This window comes from Lycorma delicatula, chromosome 7 (assembly GCF_047948215.1).
Source record: "Lycorma delicatula isolate Av1 chromosome 7, ASM4794821v1, whole genome shotgun sequence".
In the NCBI taxonomy this organism is placed as follows: Eukaryota; Metazoa; Arthropoda; class Insecta; order Hemiptera; family Fulgoridae; genus Lycorma; species Lycorma delicatula.
The window spans coordinates 114,353,890-114,370,134 of NC_134461.1; the positions used below are offsets into that span (position 1 = coordinate 114,353,890).

Below are 16,245 nucleotides of genomic sequence, written 5' to 3' on the forward strand. Positions count from 1 at the left end.
TTTCAGTCGATTGCAATCAAAAAGAGAGGTGGACAAATAATGTTATAACATTCATAAATCCAAAATTTTAACATCCTACGGCTAATCGTAATCGAATTATCTGAGATACGTACGTACGTAAAGACCTTCATGTCGAAACTAGTCAAAATGGATATTTCCGTTGAAATCTGAAAAATGACATTTTTCGCGATCGTAATATTTCCTTTACTTCGTAGAAGGAAGTAAAAATCTTTAAAAGTGAAAGTTTCTGTTTCGTGCAGTTTATTTGTTTGTTTTTTGAATCGATTTTTTTATATACGTCTCATATTAGTTAACTATAGCGTATCACAAGTTTAGTGTTTGGGAAAATAGCGAACAGAACGATTCTTAAGTGATGTTTTTAACTGCAGTAATATCATAATGGACGTTACGGAAGACGTTCAAGCTTATTCCTTGTTTACAATACAATTAAATGCTTTTTTGATTTTTGGAACAGAACTTAAAGTTTGATTTTTTAAATTAAAATATAAACAATACCCCTAAAAACTTGTTTCGACGCATGCATCATAATCAGTTTAAATAAAAATAAGTATTAGAACCTATTAAAAAAGTAATTAACTGATTACAAGACTTAAAATATTATTTTATTTATTAGGATAATTTATCTCTCATTTGAGTTGTCGATGGCGCATGCGACGAATCACAGTTTAACTTATGTGTTTAACTAATGGGTCTACAAGTTATTTTAATAATAAATAAATAAATAAACAAAAAACTTCGTAACATTCAGCTAGAAAAGGCTTCAAAACAGATAAGTTTAAACTTTTGGTCTTCAGTCACATTACTGGTTTGATACAGCTCTCCAAGATTACCTATCAAGTGCCAGTCGTTTCATTTCAGTATACCTTCTACATCCAACATCCCAACAATTTATTTTACATATTACAAACGTTACCTATATGCACAATGTTTTTCCATCTACTTGTCCCTCTAATATAAATGTTCCTTAATATGTGGCCTATAAGTCTGTCTCTTCTTTTAACTATATTTTTCCAAATGCTTTTCTCATCAATTTGCCGCAACATCTCTTCACTTTTTACTTTATCCACCCATCTGATTTTTAACATTCTCCTATAGCACCATGTTTCAAAAGTTTCTAATCTTTTCTTCTCAGATACTCCAATCGTCCAATTTTCACTTCCACATAAAGTTACACTCCAAACATATACTTTCAAATATGTTTTCTGACGTTTAAATTAATTTTTGATGTAAGCGAATTATATTTTTGACTGAAAGCTCGTTTTGCCTGTGCTATGCGGCATTTTATATCGCTCCTGCTTCGTCGTAATTCTGCTTCCCAAATGAAATTCTTCTATCTCTATAATCTTTTCTCCTCATATTTTTGTATTCAGTGGTCCATTTACATTATTTCTACTACATTTCATTACTTTTGTTTTGTTTTTGCTTATTTTCATGTGGTAGTTCTTGCGTAGGACTTCATCCATGCCATTTACTATTTCTTCTAAGTGTTTTTTTACTCTCGGCAAGAATTACTATATCATCAGAAAATCATAACATCTATATCTTTTCACCTTGCATTGTTGCTCCGGATCTAAATTGTTTTTAACATCATTAACTGCTAGCTCTATGCAAAGATTAAAAAGAAACGGGGATAGGGAACATCCTTGTCGGACTCCCTTTTTTATTGCTGCTTCTTTCTTATGTTCTTTGATTATTACTGTTGCAGTTTGTTTCCTGTAAATGTTAGCAATTGTTCTTTCTCTACAAATTTTATTATTGTTTTACAACTTTTTAATATTGCAGAGGATTCTGCGTTGTATGAGTGTATAGAATTTTCTTTCCTAATTAACTAATCAATTTTATTATAATAATATTCTATTATAACGGCAATAAATAATTAATATAATGCTCACGAAATGAATTTCAAAAGTGTCTATGTACCTGTGGCTTTAGTTATATTATGTATACTTATTTTATTTTCTATTATAGGCCGCTGATTAAATTTATAATTGGTTAATATATTACGAAATTTTACTGACTACGCAACCGTGTAGATAGTACTGTGTTGATGAATGATAATTGGGAGAGTGTTTTGCTGAACCTTTTGCCAGGGTTTTACGTGTTTTACCTCTTGCAATATATATATTTTTTAACTTTTAAAATACTGAGATTTTTTTAAAAAAGAACATTAATAAGAGAATTAAGTTAATTCTATGTTTCAGAAATTATTTACTAAATCTTTCAAGGCCTCTGTAATTATTATTTTACGTTTTTGTTTACCGTTTAAAGAAAGAACTATTAATTTAATAAAATTACCTGTGTTTATATATTACGTATATACTTCCGCTTACTTGTTAAGAAATTAACATGTAAAAGATAATGTCAGTCAAGTTCATTGAAAATACTTATTTTCTGCATTAAATGATTACTGTATAACTTATTTTTTATATAAGTTACATTTACATTACTGTCAACATACAAAGCTTTACTTTATTTATTTATAATTAGTACTTGTACATTAACAGACTATAAAAATATTTCGTACGAAAAAAATAACTCGAGTTACTTTACGTGGATTTTTGTAAACAGTTTATTATAAAAAATATTTGTTGTGTTAAAATGGTATACGGAATTAAGACAGCTATGTTGTTTAGTGTGTGCTGTGAAGTTTGTTATTTAACAGGAGTTCTTTTCTTTGACCTTGAAAAGAGCTTGATACTTCAAGTTTTTTCTTACTATAGTTAAACGTATTCTCTTTCATTAATTCTGTGGTTTTTACTTTCTATTTTCCTTTGCTTTCGAGCGTATATAAGTAGCATATTTTAATTATATAATTTTTTTTAATTCTGTCATTTAGTTGTACTGATATGTTAATAGAAAACACCCATAAAAAATGGAAAATAATATCAATATGTATATTAAATTTTATATTTACATTTATATTTGTATTATATATATATACATTTCAGTCTGTCTTCTTTTTTTTTAATGAAAAAATAAATAATTTATTTAAGTAGTATTATAATTCAGCGTAACTCAAATATCCTGAATGAAATTCATGATTTTTTTTTATGAATGTAAATATATTTATTGAAATTATTTATTGCATGAAACCTTAGCATGATTATTATTATTTTTACATCTAATTTAAAATATAGCATTTTTCCTATTATATGTTTGTAAATTAATGAATCAAAAGTATTGTTTGTGTTCTAAAACAATGAAAAGTTTTACGATAGATTTCTCTTATAAATTAATGAAAACATTTAGTTAGTGTTTACAAATTAAATTATTTAAATTTTTCCGTTATAAATAATGATTTCGTATAAATAAATTTAATTAACATTTTTTTTTGTATATCTTTCTTTAATAAAAAAAAAGGATTTAAAATATGTTGGAAAAACGAAATGATTTCCTATATTAAAAGAAGCAAAAATTAGTTTTTCCCTATTAGTTTTTTATTTTTTTATTAAATTAGTTTTCGATCTTTGTACATGATAATGAACGGTATCATGCTAATCATTAAGTAGAGAAGTTTTATCCTTTACTCTACTGTGTAGGTTGAATACACCTGAAAAATAAATAAATAGACTTATTCAGAAGTTGACGGAAATAAATTAGAAACGTTCATCTATACTTTAGTGGTGGATTTAACTGAACGAATTTTAACTCGCTTAATATTTCCACTTACTACATAATTCTGAAGATGTATGAGGATGTTTTGATAAGAATCGTGAACCTATTTTCAGGTCGGCTCTTTAGTATCTGGGTTTAAGGGATTTCATTACAATATGTATATTTGTCCTGTTCATTGAAAGTCATTGAACAGCAATTATTGAAAATTAAAGAGTTATTACGTAATTGTTGATATTAATGTAAGGGAATAACAGTTTTGTTGTCTGATGATTTGATACAAATGAATGTTGTACTTGCTCATTAAAATATTTCAGAATTTTTACCCCCCCTGAAAAAAAAAAAACAAAACGTGTTTTTTCAAATAACCCTACAGCACACCGGGCTGTAGGTTTGTTTAGTGGTTAACTCATCGTCGTAGATCAGTTGTTTAACAGTTCATTTTCTAGTAAAAGTTAGTTGCTTTTATACCGATTTGAATACTAGACAGTAAATATCGGTGTACTTTGCGGTTGGGGTTCAATTAACTATATGTCTCAGGAATGGTTGGTCTTTCTTTTTCCTGTTTAGCCTCCGGTAATTACCTTTCAGATAATACTTCAGAGGATGAATAAGGATGATATGTATGAGTGTAAATGAAATGTAAGTCTTTTACAGTCTCAGTTCGACCATTCCTAAGATTTGTGGTTAATTAAAATATCGGTATCCACGATCTAGTATTCAAATCCGTGTAAAAATAACTGACTTTACTAGGAATTGAACGTTGGAACTCTCGACTTCCAAATCAGCTGATTTGGGAAGACGCGTTCACCACTAGACCAACCCGATGGGTTAGGAATGGTTGGCCTTGGTCTATACAAGATAAACCCACCGGGTTGGTCTAGTGGTGAACGCGTCTTCCCAAATCAGCTGATTTGGAAGTCTAGAGTTCCAGCGTTCAAGTCCTTGTAAAGCCCGTTATTTTTACACGGATTTTAATACTAGTTCGTGGATACTGATGTTCTTTGGTGGTTGAATTACAATTAACCACACATCTCAGAAATGAGACTGAACCTAAGAATGTACAAGATTACACTTAGTACATACATACGTACATTTACACTCATACATATCATCCTCATTCATCCTCTGAAGTATTATCTGAACGGTAGTTACCGGAGGGTAAACAGGAAAACGGAAGGGTCTACCTATATACAAGACTACACTTCATTTACATGTCGTATGTATCATCCTCATCTAATATATCGTGGGTGAGGGGAGAGTGGTGAGGGGTGTTGCTTATTTTTACTAGTTGAACAGATTGCCACTTACACATTAGGAGGAAAAAATACAACATATAGCGTTACAATGTAAAATGAAATGAGTAGTTTATAAATAATGATGAAGAGATATACATTATTAAAAAAATTCATTATTACTTTTTACTTAATAGAATACATGTTTAATCGAGGTCTGATGCAGTAGTAATTTGTGGATGTTTGTAAATGTTTCCTTCATAAATTCTGGGAACATTGTTTATTCATTTTAAATTTAAATTAGATGTAAATTATTGAGAACCGGAAATTTTTGTTTTTCACGAAGAAAAACAAAAGAGACATATGATAATTATTTTTAATTTATCGAAGATAATCTTTAATCTTGGTGACTTCATTGTTTTCTATAGTTTTATGGTTGCAGTTATATGTATTGTGATTTAATTAATATTCATACATATATAAATATATCGTTTAATTAAATCTTATATGGTATTTTTCTATTGTGCAACATTCTTACATAATTTCCTAACGATGAAAATAAAAAAAAGAAGTAATAATAAAAAAAAAATTCCGTTTATATCTTTGAAGTATATTAATTATTTTTATGAGTATTTAAGATTTATTACAGCGGCAAAAAAATTATTTTTAATATCTGCAGATTATCTTCTGTATTAGGCACTCTGCCATCTTATCTTTCCATCTTAATTATTAGTTCTTTTTTTCCCCGGTATTTCTAACTTTTGATTAGTGTTATGCGTCCATAAATAAAACACGAAAATCTATAACCGCCACCAACTAACTAATGACCCGACCGATAAAAGAAAGATACAGCAGCAAGGGATATTTTCCAGGTTCTGCGATTAGTAGGGAGACGGTAATAAACTCCCGCTACCCTTGCGTTCCGTTTTTCCATCACATTTTTACTCTTTCTTTCGTATGTTCGGAGTACCGCAGGCTAGATTTGCGCAGTTATCTGCACAAGTAGGATCTATCTTCATCTTTCCTCTAAACGTTCTAATTTTATATTTGTCTTCTCCTGTGTTACCCCGGCATCGCATCCATTGTAGCCTTTTTATTCTCATCCCTTTCAGTAGTTTCTCTTCTGCCTTTGTAATACGTCATGTCTCAGAGGTATTCATGAATTTTGACCACGCCATATTTTTATTTATTTTAACTGTTATCTTTCCAATTCTTTCTCATACAACAAGTTGCTTATCTTTTATCAATTCATCCATTCGCATTGTATTCTGCGTCTTTTCAAACTGTAGTCCTCTGTTCTTTTCTACCTTTAAACGTAGTTGCTTGAATTTATAAACTATCGATTTCTTAGATATTTTTCAAAGATAATTAAATTGATTATTATGTTTTATTATTTCTTTAATCATTTGTAGAATTCTTGTTTATATAAACCTGTTCGTATAGGTTTTCAGTTTCAGCTGGATTTTCTATACATAAATACATAATTCTGGAGTTGGATGAGAGTTAATCGTGAATTTTTACTTAAAAATTCTTTTAATACTTGAAAGAAATTAATTTCTGGGTGCTTATTTTAAGCTTGTCAACGCAAAATTTTTGATCAGTTACGTGGTGTTCCTGTAGCAAAAATGTTCTGATCTTTCCTGGAATTATGTATGAATTGTACATCCTTATGTGTTAGATTGTTTGATCGTTCCCCGTAGATTGATAGATAATCTTAAATAATTATATATATGTGTCCATTTCATTATTAGAATGTTCGATGGGTTTTAACTGAGAGATTTTATTGGATTATGTGTATTTTTAGTGTTTATTTAATATTTGTAGTCGGTTGACAGAGCGATATTCTAATTTATGTACCCTTACGGAAATTCTATCTCCTATTTGAAGCTGTAAAAATAAACACTACTTCATGCTGAGTTGCTTATCGAGTAAATTCAAGCTTTCTGATTTGTCGTATTGTTTTAATGTAAGCCAAAAATATAGATACACGCGTATTCACTTGTAGTTATCAATGGAATATTAACTTCATATGGATTTACCAGTCAGAAGTTATCGCATGAAATGTATGAAGTATTTACGAGTTTTAATGTGTTAAGTAAAAGTTATCGGAAAGGCAATTCTTTGAATTCATCTACATAAAATTTATTATTTAACAGTGAATCATATTGTTATAATATTGCATTGAATATAATTTCGTATTATAATGAAATATTACTAAACGCATATTAAAAGGTATGGGTGTCTATTTGAGTATCTATTTAGCTTGTTTGTATTAAATTTTTGATTGACATGTTAAGTTAAAGTGTTATTATAATAAAAAATAAATAGACTATCATTGTTATCCTTATTCATAGAAGAAATTCATTCAATGAAGTGAACGAATTACAAATATAAAGTAACCTTCATGGTTTTTGTCATTACCAAACTAAAAAAAAAAAATTCGTATGAGGTAATCCAGTTTTCTACTACTGGCTTGGTTCATTGAGCTTTCTGCTTTCATTTTCAACGTAGACTCTCTTTTAAAATCAGAATCTATTACAATCAAGGACAGTGAAACTGTATTATTATTTCTACTCTGTTGTATTAAAAAATTAGAAATACTAGAAATAACTGTTACTATTTTAAAGAAGTCTTTAAGAATATTAAGACACCTTAATATTTATACTATTGAATTCCTCTAATTATCAAATTAGTGAGTGGTTTAATTTAGTTACACGGAACAATTAAAAAATAAAATCGCTTCAAAAACCTTTTTCTTCTCTCTGTTAAGTGATTATCATCAAATACGAGCGTCGTTTAACAACTTAAACGTTTGAGTCATTTAAAACATCAATAGTAATTTAACAGCTCAAACGTTTATATGAGCTGTTAAATTTGTTTTCTTACTTTATTATGTATTATTATTCTATATATTTAGGGTTCCACAGGATGAATCATCAAATTTATTGTAGTTACCGTCTGTCATATCACACCAAAATGTTATAGAAAGTATAATTAAAGCAAAAAAGGAAAAAAAATGTTGCATAGTTCTATGAAAAAAGTCGATTTTCCGTTATTTTATTTTTTCACGTTGTACCATGCAGCATCGTAACAAACCACGTTTCTAACTAGCCCCGTTCAATTTTTTTCGATTTTCAGCATAACACAAGAATGACTCGATCAATCATCATCAAATTTTCACATGCACAACTTGACCCATTACTACACCATATTTAAATTTCAATAATATAGATCTAGTAGTAGTTAAGGAGATTTACGAACCACAAAATTTTATACATCGGCCTATAAATAAATAAATATATATAACAAAATCGCAATTTTAGTGAATGGTATTTTCATATTCCTCGTACCATAATACGTAAAGAAAATCCATTTTCATTTCCCCATTCCCGTTAATGGAACATTTCTTCGAAAAGTTTGTAAAAATCCATTAAATCACTGAAACTATTAAAATGGTAATAATTAGACGAAGTATGAAATTTTACGTAAAAAAATCTGTAGTTAAATTTCCTGCCTGGTTTTTTTTTCAAACCTCCCTGATATTAATTAATAAAAACATTTCATCTACATTTTTTCTATTATGTGCCGTAATAAAACTGTTGTAGGCGAGCTGTTGCACTCAAAGTTATTCCTGTAAGTAACGAAAGTCATTGTGAACAATAATAAGTATAAATGGTCTTCTATCGTTTTCTTCTGAGTTGTAAATTAACATGCCAAGTCTACTAAAATGAAGCTGATTTTCAGAATTATTAGTGACTTCCGCTTTGTCATCACAGGAAACGATTTAAATATAAACATCATTAATTTCAGAGCACGTAACCCTATTTAGTACCTTTTGTATCTAAGATACTTCACATGCATCATAACCATAAGAATGAAAGAGGCAATTTATAATCCACTGTTTTTACCAACTAAGGAATACAATTCGATTACAGCCATTTATTTTTTTAAATTTAATATGGTATTTATTAGAGAAAAGGAAATAGGAAATTATTTTTTTTTATAGTCTCAATTTTATCTTAAAGGATGGTAGTAGAATAGACTGCAAAATATCTATACCCACTGACTTAATTCTAAAAATTCTTAAGTCTTTAATAATAATAATAATAATAATACGAGAATTTTATGCCTTCTTTCATCGATAACCTTTTTACTTCCTTGTACGAAGTAAAAGAAGTATTGTGGTCGCGAAAAGTTTCGGTTTTCATATTTCAACGGAAATATCCATTTTGACCATCCCTGAATCCATTTTGACTAATTTTGGGGTGACGTCTGTACGAATGTATCTCGCATAACTCAAAAACGATTAGCCGTAGGATATTGAAAATTTAGATTTAGAACTGCTGTATCATCTAATTGTGTACCTCCCCTTTTGATTGCAATCGACTGAACCAAAAAAGCCCAAAATTTTAATTTTGGACTCTTTCTTAACTACAGTAATAAGCCCTCATTGAGAATTTTCAAAATATATCATAAGTGATACTTATTTTCATTGGTTCCAGAGTTATATGCAATTTTAATTAATAGAATAACATTTTAAGTAATGAAATATTTGGCTCTTACAAGGGAGGGGCACATCGGTTCGAATCAGACTCCATCTCCTTTTTTTTAACTTTTATTTTAATTTAAATATATTGATTGTAAAAAAACTTTTACGATGAATAATAATTCAATAATGAAAAAAAAAAAACTATAAATGAAAAAATAACAGAAGTTATTAATGAAATAAAATCTTTTAAAAAGTACTTTTCATTAAAAAAAAAAATATGTATATGTAATTTAATAGGAGTGCAAGGAAGTTATGTGACGCCCACATCATATTATTTTTAACAATTCCCAGAATCAATTTTAAAGCTAACTTACGAAATCATCGTATATTTTTTTATTTTTTTTTTACAAAAACCCCATCGTTAATGTTGAAATGGCTTCTTTATATGATAATATTATATTATTTTCTCAATAGAGAAAAGGATAGAAAATTTATCACTTAAAATTTTAAGGCAATCTGCATATTAATAAAATAATACATATTTTAACTGTACGTTCGCTACGTATCGCAAACCATAGAATCAATTTTTCCAAAGTTATCTTTGCTTTCAGTTTTCAAGGACTATACATGCAATAATAATAATTATAATAATAATATTGTATATTAAGACCTTGGTCAATTTTTATAGGATATATTCGTACAATCAAACCTATATTGCGACATTTATTGGTACATAACGTAATATGATAATCATGTAAGTATTACGTAATATATTATTTAAAGATTACTTTTTTAAAGAAAATATTGGAGGAGTACGGGCTTATCTGGATAATTCATTGAACAAAAAATACTCGTGTTTTAATGAAATTAACTGATGTTTTATGATAAGTTAAACGAAAACTGGTTATACTAGGCACCACTAAAAGTGGTGTTTAGTTTGATTAATTATATCTTTCTAAAAAAAAAAAAAATCATAAAATTATTAAAAGTTGTAAACAATTCAAGTAATACGCTATTAAGAACAGCGATATCAGTCAACTTCTCTTCTGATTAACTCCGAAAGGTGTTTTTTGGGAGTAAGAGTTCTGTTAATTTTTAAGAGATTAGTTTGAATTTTTTTTTAATAATTATTTAAAATATTACTATTATTATTTTTGTTTCCATCATCCTGTTCTACGATATAAGTCGTTAGTTAAAAATGAAAATATCATCAGAATTTTGAGTTACATCACTGAAAGTAATGCTTAGTTACTTGTTTTAATAAGTGTTTTGTAAAGATTATAAGTTCCATCTTTTCTTTTTTGAATGTTATTTTTTGGGTTCCACTTTCTCAAAAGATTGTATAAATTTTTTTAATTTTGTAAAAGTTTTACAAAATTTAAAAATTGATATAAAAGCACTATACTAATACATCGGACAGCTACTTGGTAGTCAAAATACGTACAATATATCGAAGTTTTATTTTCTCAGTGGTTACATAAGTTAGTTTGTTGGTGGGAGTTAGCTGTGCATCCTTGATTGGTTGCTTGATGATTGGAGATATATCATCACACTATAATACTGTTTTTCTACAACTGCTATGACCGACTGTTTGGGCTTTTAGTACGACTGTTAATGCTTCGTAAGAAAAACTAGTTTCAAGGTGAGGTGAGCACGTCTTCACATTCCTTCAAATCACACTCCTTCAAATGTCAGACCGGTATAACATTACTTTAACTTTGATTAAAATTTAAATTGTATAATATTATGTTTAACTGATAATCGTTTTCTAATCTTAAGAAATAAATTTAAATTAAAAAATGTTTTCAACATAGCTGTCCTTTTTCTTTTTCCTTTTCCGGAACCACCGTAAGGTATTACTTTAGAGGATGATATGTATGAATGCAAATTAAGTGTAGTCTTGTACAGTCTCAGGTTGTGTGGCTAATTTAAACCCAACTACCAAAGAAGCGCTGCGTACAGCACCGTCTCCCCTGAAGCGGCCTTCCTTGTCGCTGAGACGCCACCTGTTGGGCTGCTAGCGCAATAAGATGTGAAGTTTACGAAGGAACAGACAGGCAGGCTGCATATGATGTTCTATTGAAGAGGTGCAGCCACGATGGAACACCGCTTCGAAAGGCACTTGGACTCGACGATTGATTCCGGAAGTGAGCTCTTGGATCACCAGAAGGTTTGGCCAGTTCAACTATGAATTCATGCAGTTTTGACGGGCTATGGCTGCTTCCGGCAGTACTAGTTTCGCTGCAGAAGAGCGGACGACAGCTTGTGCCCATACTGCGGGGAGCTGGATGATGCAGAGCGTATAGTGTTCCACTGCCATAGATGGGAGATCATAAGGTTCAAATCCTAGTAAAGGCAGTTACTTGTATACGGATTCAATTAATACACTTTTCGTACTGTAGAGTTGCCAAATAAAACCGGCCCCAAGTTAAAAATTTAAAAATGAAAAGGCAAATTTAATAGTAACTTACATTTATTGACTCTCGATTTCAGTGCTTTTAAAAAAAATAAATATTTACAATGTTCCAACGTAATTTTAAAGTCCCTGTTCAAAATACTCATCAGCCGTTATATACGCGACGAATCATGTTCAGAAAAAATTTCTACAATTCTCTAACTCAGTGATTCCCAAACTGTGCGCCCCGGGGACCCGCAGTCTCTTCACAGGGGCGCCGCGAAATATTGTAAAAGCTTCATAATTAATTGAACCAAGACATTTATAATTATTATTTAGAATTAATAAAGTAAAACAAAAAAAAAAAATAATAATAATGAAGACACACGAGTTTTATTTATTTTTTTCTTCTACGAGTAGTCATACTTTTACTTAGGCTAGGGCGCCATGGAAGAATTTAAATTGCAAAAGTGTGCTACGATTCGAAAAAGTTTGGGAACCATTGCTCTAACTGGAATTCTGGTAATCTCTTGTCATATGATGTCAAACAACGCGTTGATAGAACAACGTATCACGGGGAAAATCTATCTGGAGTTTTTACACAGATAGTGCCTGAAAATTTGTCGTTGACGATACGAATTGAAATACACTACCAACTTACTGAGCACTAACACATTTCACAAATTATGTAAAACAATTTTTAAATGAAAAAATTACGGGTAAATGGATTGGAAAAAGAAGACCGTAAATTGTATGTAATTTCAAACGCTTAAAATTTCGATAGACGATAAAATAAATTTAATACGTTGTAATTAAAAAAATTGTGTTATATAAAAGTAGTAATTATTACAATTTTATTACCGATTTAATCAGCTATCTGCTGTACACTATGTTAAATATTCACTGTTATCTACGAACAAAACAATTCGCAATTATATTATTCTGTGGGGAAAATATGGTAAATTATTAGTTAGAGTTAATGAATAAAATTATTGTATAACTTTTTAAATTTTTTTAAATATCAGTAAATAAAATTAATGTAATTTTATAATAACACTAATTAACTCTGCTATAACTGATATTTATTTATTTTTTCTCTGTTTAGCCTCCGGAACCACCGTCAGGATTACTTCAGAGATGAATGAGGATGATATATATGACTGTAAATGAAGTGAAGTCTTGTACAGTCTCAGGTCGACCATTTCTGAGGTGTGTGGTTAATTGAAACCCAACCACCAAAGAACACCGGTATCCACGATCAGGTATTCAAATCCTTATAAAAGTAACTAACTGCTTTTACTAGGATTTGAACTTTAGAACTCCCGACTCCGAAATTAGATGATTTGCAAAGACTCATACACCATTAGACCAACCCGGTGGGTTTATTGTTATTTTTATTCCTTATTTACACTTTTGAGCTGTTCTTTTTAATCATTGTGGTTTAGTAGTGTAATTTATTTTGTAAACATGTATTGTTTTCAGCTATTGTTATAATATTTATTTACCCCACTGTATCTTTATAGATGTGATTTCCATTTAAGTCGCTTTATAATTATAATAAAAAAGGAAGGTTTAATTTAAGTGTATATTTAACTAATGTATATGCATATTTAACTAATTTAACTAACTTTTAACTATATGTTAACTAATATAACTAACTATTTAACTAATGTAGTGCATATTTAACTTTCCAGTCAGTTTAAGTTTTTTTTTCAATTTAAAAAAAAATTAAAAGAGCACCTTTTAATTTAAATTGTGTGCTAACGTTCTGCCAATACATATAAATCAGTACCTTACTAAGTAATCATGTTTTTTCTTTGCGTTTGTCAAAGTTTTTAGCGTTGTTTTGGAACAATAATTCTTTTATTTTCAACAAGTAGCCGTTTCAGTCTGGAATGGTTGTTTTTAAAGATTAAAAAACTGATACCGTTATTTTGATAAGCTGATTTATAAAAAGTAAATAATAAAATTAAAATAGCTATTATTTGGAAAATTGAGTGATAGTAAGGAAAAATCAATTACGCATTTAATGAGATCTATTTTCCGAATTTGTTTTTTTACTTTGATAAATGTACAAATCACGTTAGGTTACAAATTAGACGGTTCACCGAGGTGGACCGTTCTTGGTGAGGGATCGGGACCCCTTGTGGTAGTTTTTGAATAATAACTGGAAGCTGGATAGCCTCATATAGTAACACTGCTAAAAAACTGTACAGGAAGTGGGGTACTCTAATGGGTTGCTAATAGTAATGGCTTACTAATATAATATAAAATAAATATCCGACCGGCAGCCCGACCTGCCATGCCGGTAGGTGGGAAGGGCTGTTAGAATAGAAACGACAATCCCTACGTTGGTTGTTTTATGCTTAATTGCGGGTCAGGCGAAAAAAGATCACGGTTTTCGTTAGTTTTTTTGAGGACATTTAAATATTAAAATGTAATTATATAAGTTTACAAAAGAAGTGAATGGAGAATAAGATAATTTTTATCATTATGAAACGAATTAAAACTCATCAACAAAAATACAGTTCACAAAGTATGTTAGAAAAATAAGATAGTGCATAAATGTTTTGTAAGTTGTCATTCCTTTTATAATAACCTATATTTAATAGAATTAAAATTATCTAATGTTCAAGAAATAAGGGTGAACTGTTTATACAGTTAAAAATATAGTCTGTAATATCAGGCTATATTTTTTAAGAAGTTACAGGCTTACTGGAGTTTGTAGTTAGAATCTGAACACTGTAAGGGAAACTATACTTCTGCTTTTGCAATTCCTTTATAACATTCTAATGAATTTTCATAACATGATAGGTTAATTTTTCCAAATTAAATTTTTTACAAGGTTTCTTACTAAATCTTCCGAATTTTTAACAAACCTCTTGTGCTACAAACCTAAAAAAAAAACTTGCTTTTCGACACCGAAATTTGTATTTTAATCAAATATCCTAAAAACTACTGGAGTTACAGTTCTAGGATCTGTTTATCCTATTTCCCAGCTCAAATTACATAAGAAAATCAAGTTTACTCCTTAATTTGAGTCCCAAACATTACAGTAGAGTTTTTTTTTTTATTATTAGAATAGCTGAAATCAGAACGAAATCTTTCTCTAGCAGTAACTCGAAAATAAAGCGTTTCCAGACCTATCAGTTTTTCATTATTTTCATTAGTAAAACGTGTTTTGAATATACCCCAGTTTCTTCGTGGGACACGCTGTATATAATTTAGCGTTTTATGATTACGTTTATTCATGAAACGTTATAAATATATATATGCATAACAGGGCAATTTATGTTAATAGATAAAAATGTTTATAGTCAAAACAACTAACTTGTTAACAATTAAATTAACCTGTTTTAGTTTCGTATGTTTATATAAAAATAATTCGTCCTTCAGATGTCCTTTAACGGTTTTCTGGCTGGTTTTTTTTACGAATTGAATCATGTATTAGTGAATTAATTTCTGTTTTAGAGATAAATTTTATTATTATTAACAGAATAAATGTTAAAGATTATAATAGTAAAAATTATTAATAATTTTAAATAAACAATAATGAAGATTTTGAATTTTTACTTCTTTGTACGAAGTAAATGAAGAATTGTGATCGCGAAAAATTTCGGTTTTTAGATTTCAACGGAAATATCCATTTTGACCATTCCTGAATCCATTTTGACTAGTTTCGGAGTGACGTCTGTATGTACGTACACAGTGTACGTATCTCGCATAACTTAAAAACGATTAGTCATAGGATGTTGAAATTTTTTATTTAGGACTGTTGTAACACCTATTTGTACACCTTCCCTTTTGATTGCAATCGACTGAACCAAAAATGCCCAAAATAAAAAAATTGTGATTTTGGACTTCTTAACTGCAGTAAAAAGCCCTTATTGAGAGCTTTTCAAGGATATTAGTGGAACTTATTTTCATTGGATCCAGAGTAATAGCCAAATAAAATTTTAATCAATAAAATATTTGGATCTTACAAGGGAAGGCACATCGGTTCGAATCACTTTTTCTCTTTTTTTAACTTTTTTTTTTAATATATTTTTTACCTTTTTTATTTTTATTTAAATATACCGATTGATTAATAATTATTAACCCCTGATTGTAAAATGTTTTACAATAAATAATTATTCAATAATAACAATAAAAATAATTTTGAAAAAAAAATCAGAAGTTATAAGTGAAATAAAATTTTATGTAGTTTTAAAGATATGTGTATGTAATTTAGTAGGCATTATTACATATGTGTGTATATATAATAGATTTGGTGAAACATATGATTATTTCATATTAATTGACAATTATAATTTTGAATGGTATTATTTTTATATTTTCTAGTTTAATTTCTGTTTAATTATTCTGGAATTTCTGTTTAATTTTATCTACATTAAAGTTAACTACAGAGTGACTGAAAAATAGACCTTCACAAGAACAACATATTCACTGAGTCATATATGCCCACAATCTTTAATAAATTGCAAAAAATTCTT

General features: G+C 29.0%; 1 protein-coding gene and 1 long non-coding RNA gene across 2 annotated transcripts in view; one reads left to right on the forward strand and one right to left on the reverse strand.

Moving 5' to 3' along the window:
- Window positions 1–13,104, forward strand: part of LOC142327569 (uncharacterized) — an 87,981-nt gene extending 74,877 nt beyond the window's left edge. The window contains exon 3 of the long non-coding RNA XR_012757014.1: window positions 12,858–13,104. This is a non-coding gene — a long non-coding RNA (uncharacterized LOC142327569). The remainder of the gene's footprint in view (window positions 1–12,857) is intronic.
- Window positions 1–16,245, reverse strand: part of LOC142327568 (O-acyltransferase like protein) — a 267,527-nt gene that overhangs the window by 83,721 nt on the left and 167,561 nt on the right. The gene's annotated exons all lie outside the window — the stretch shown is intronic.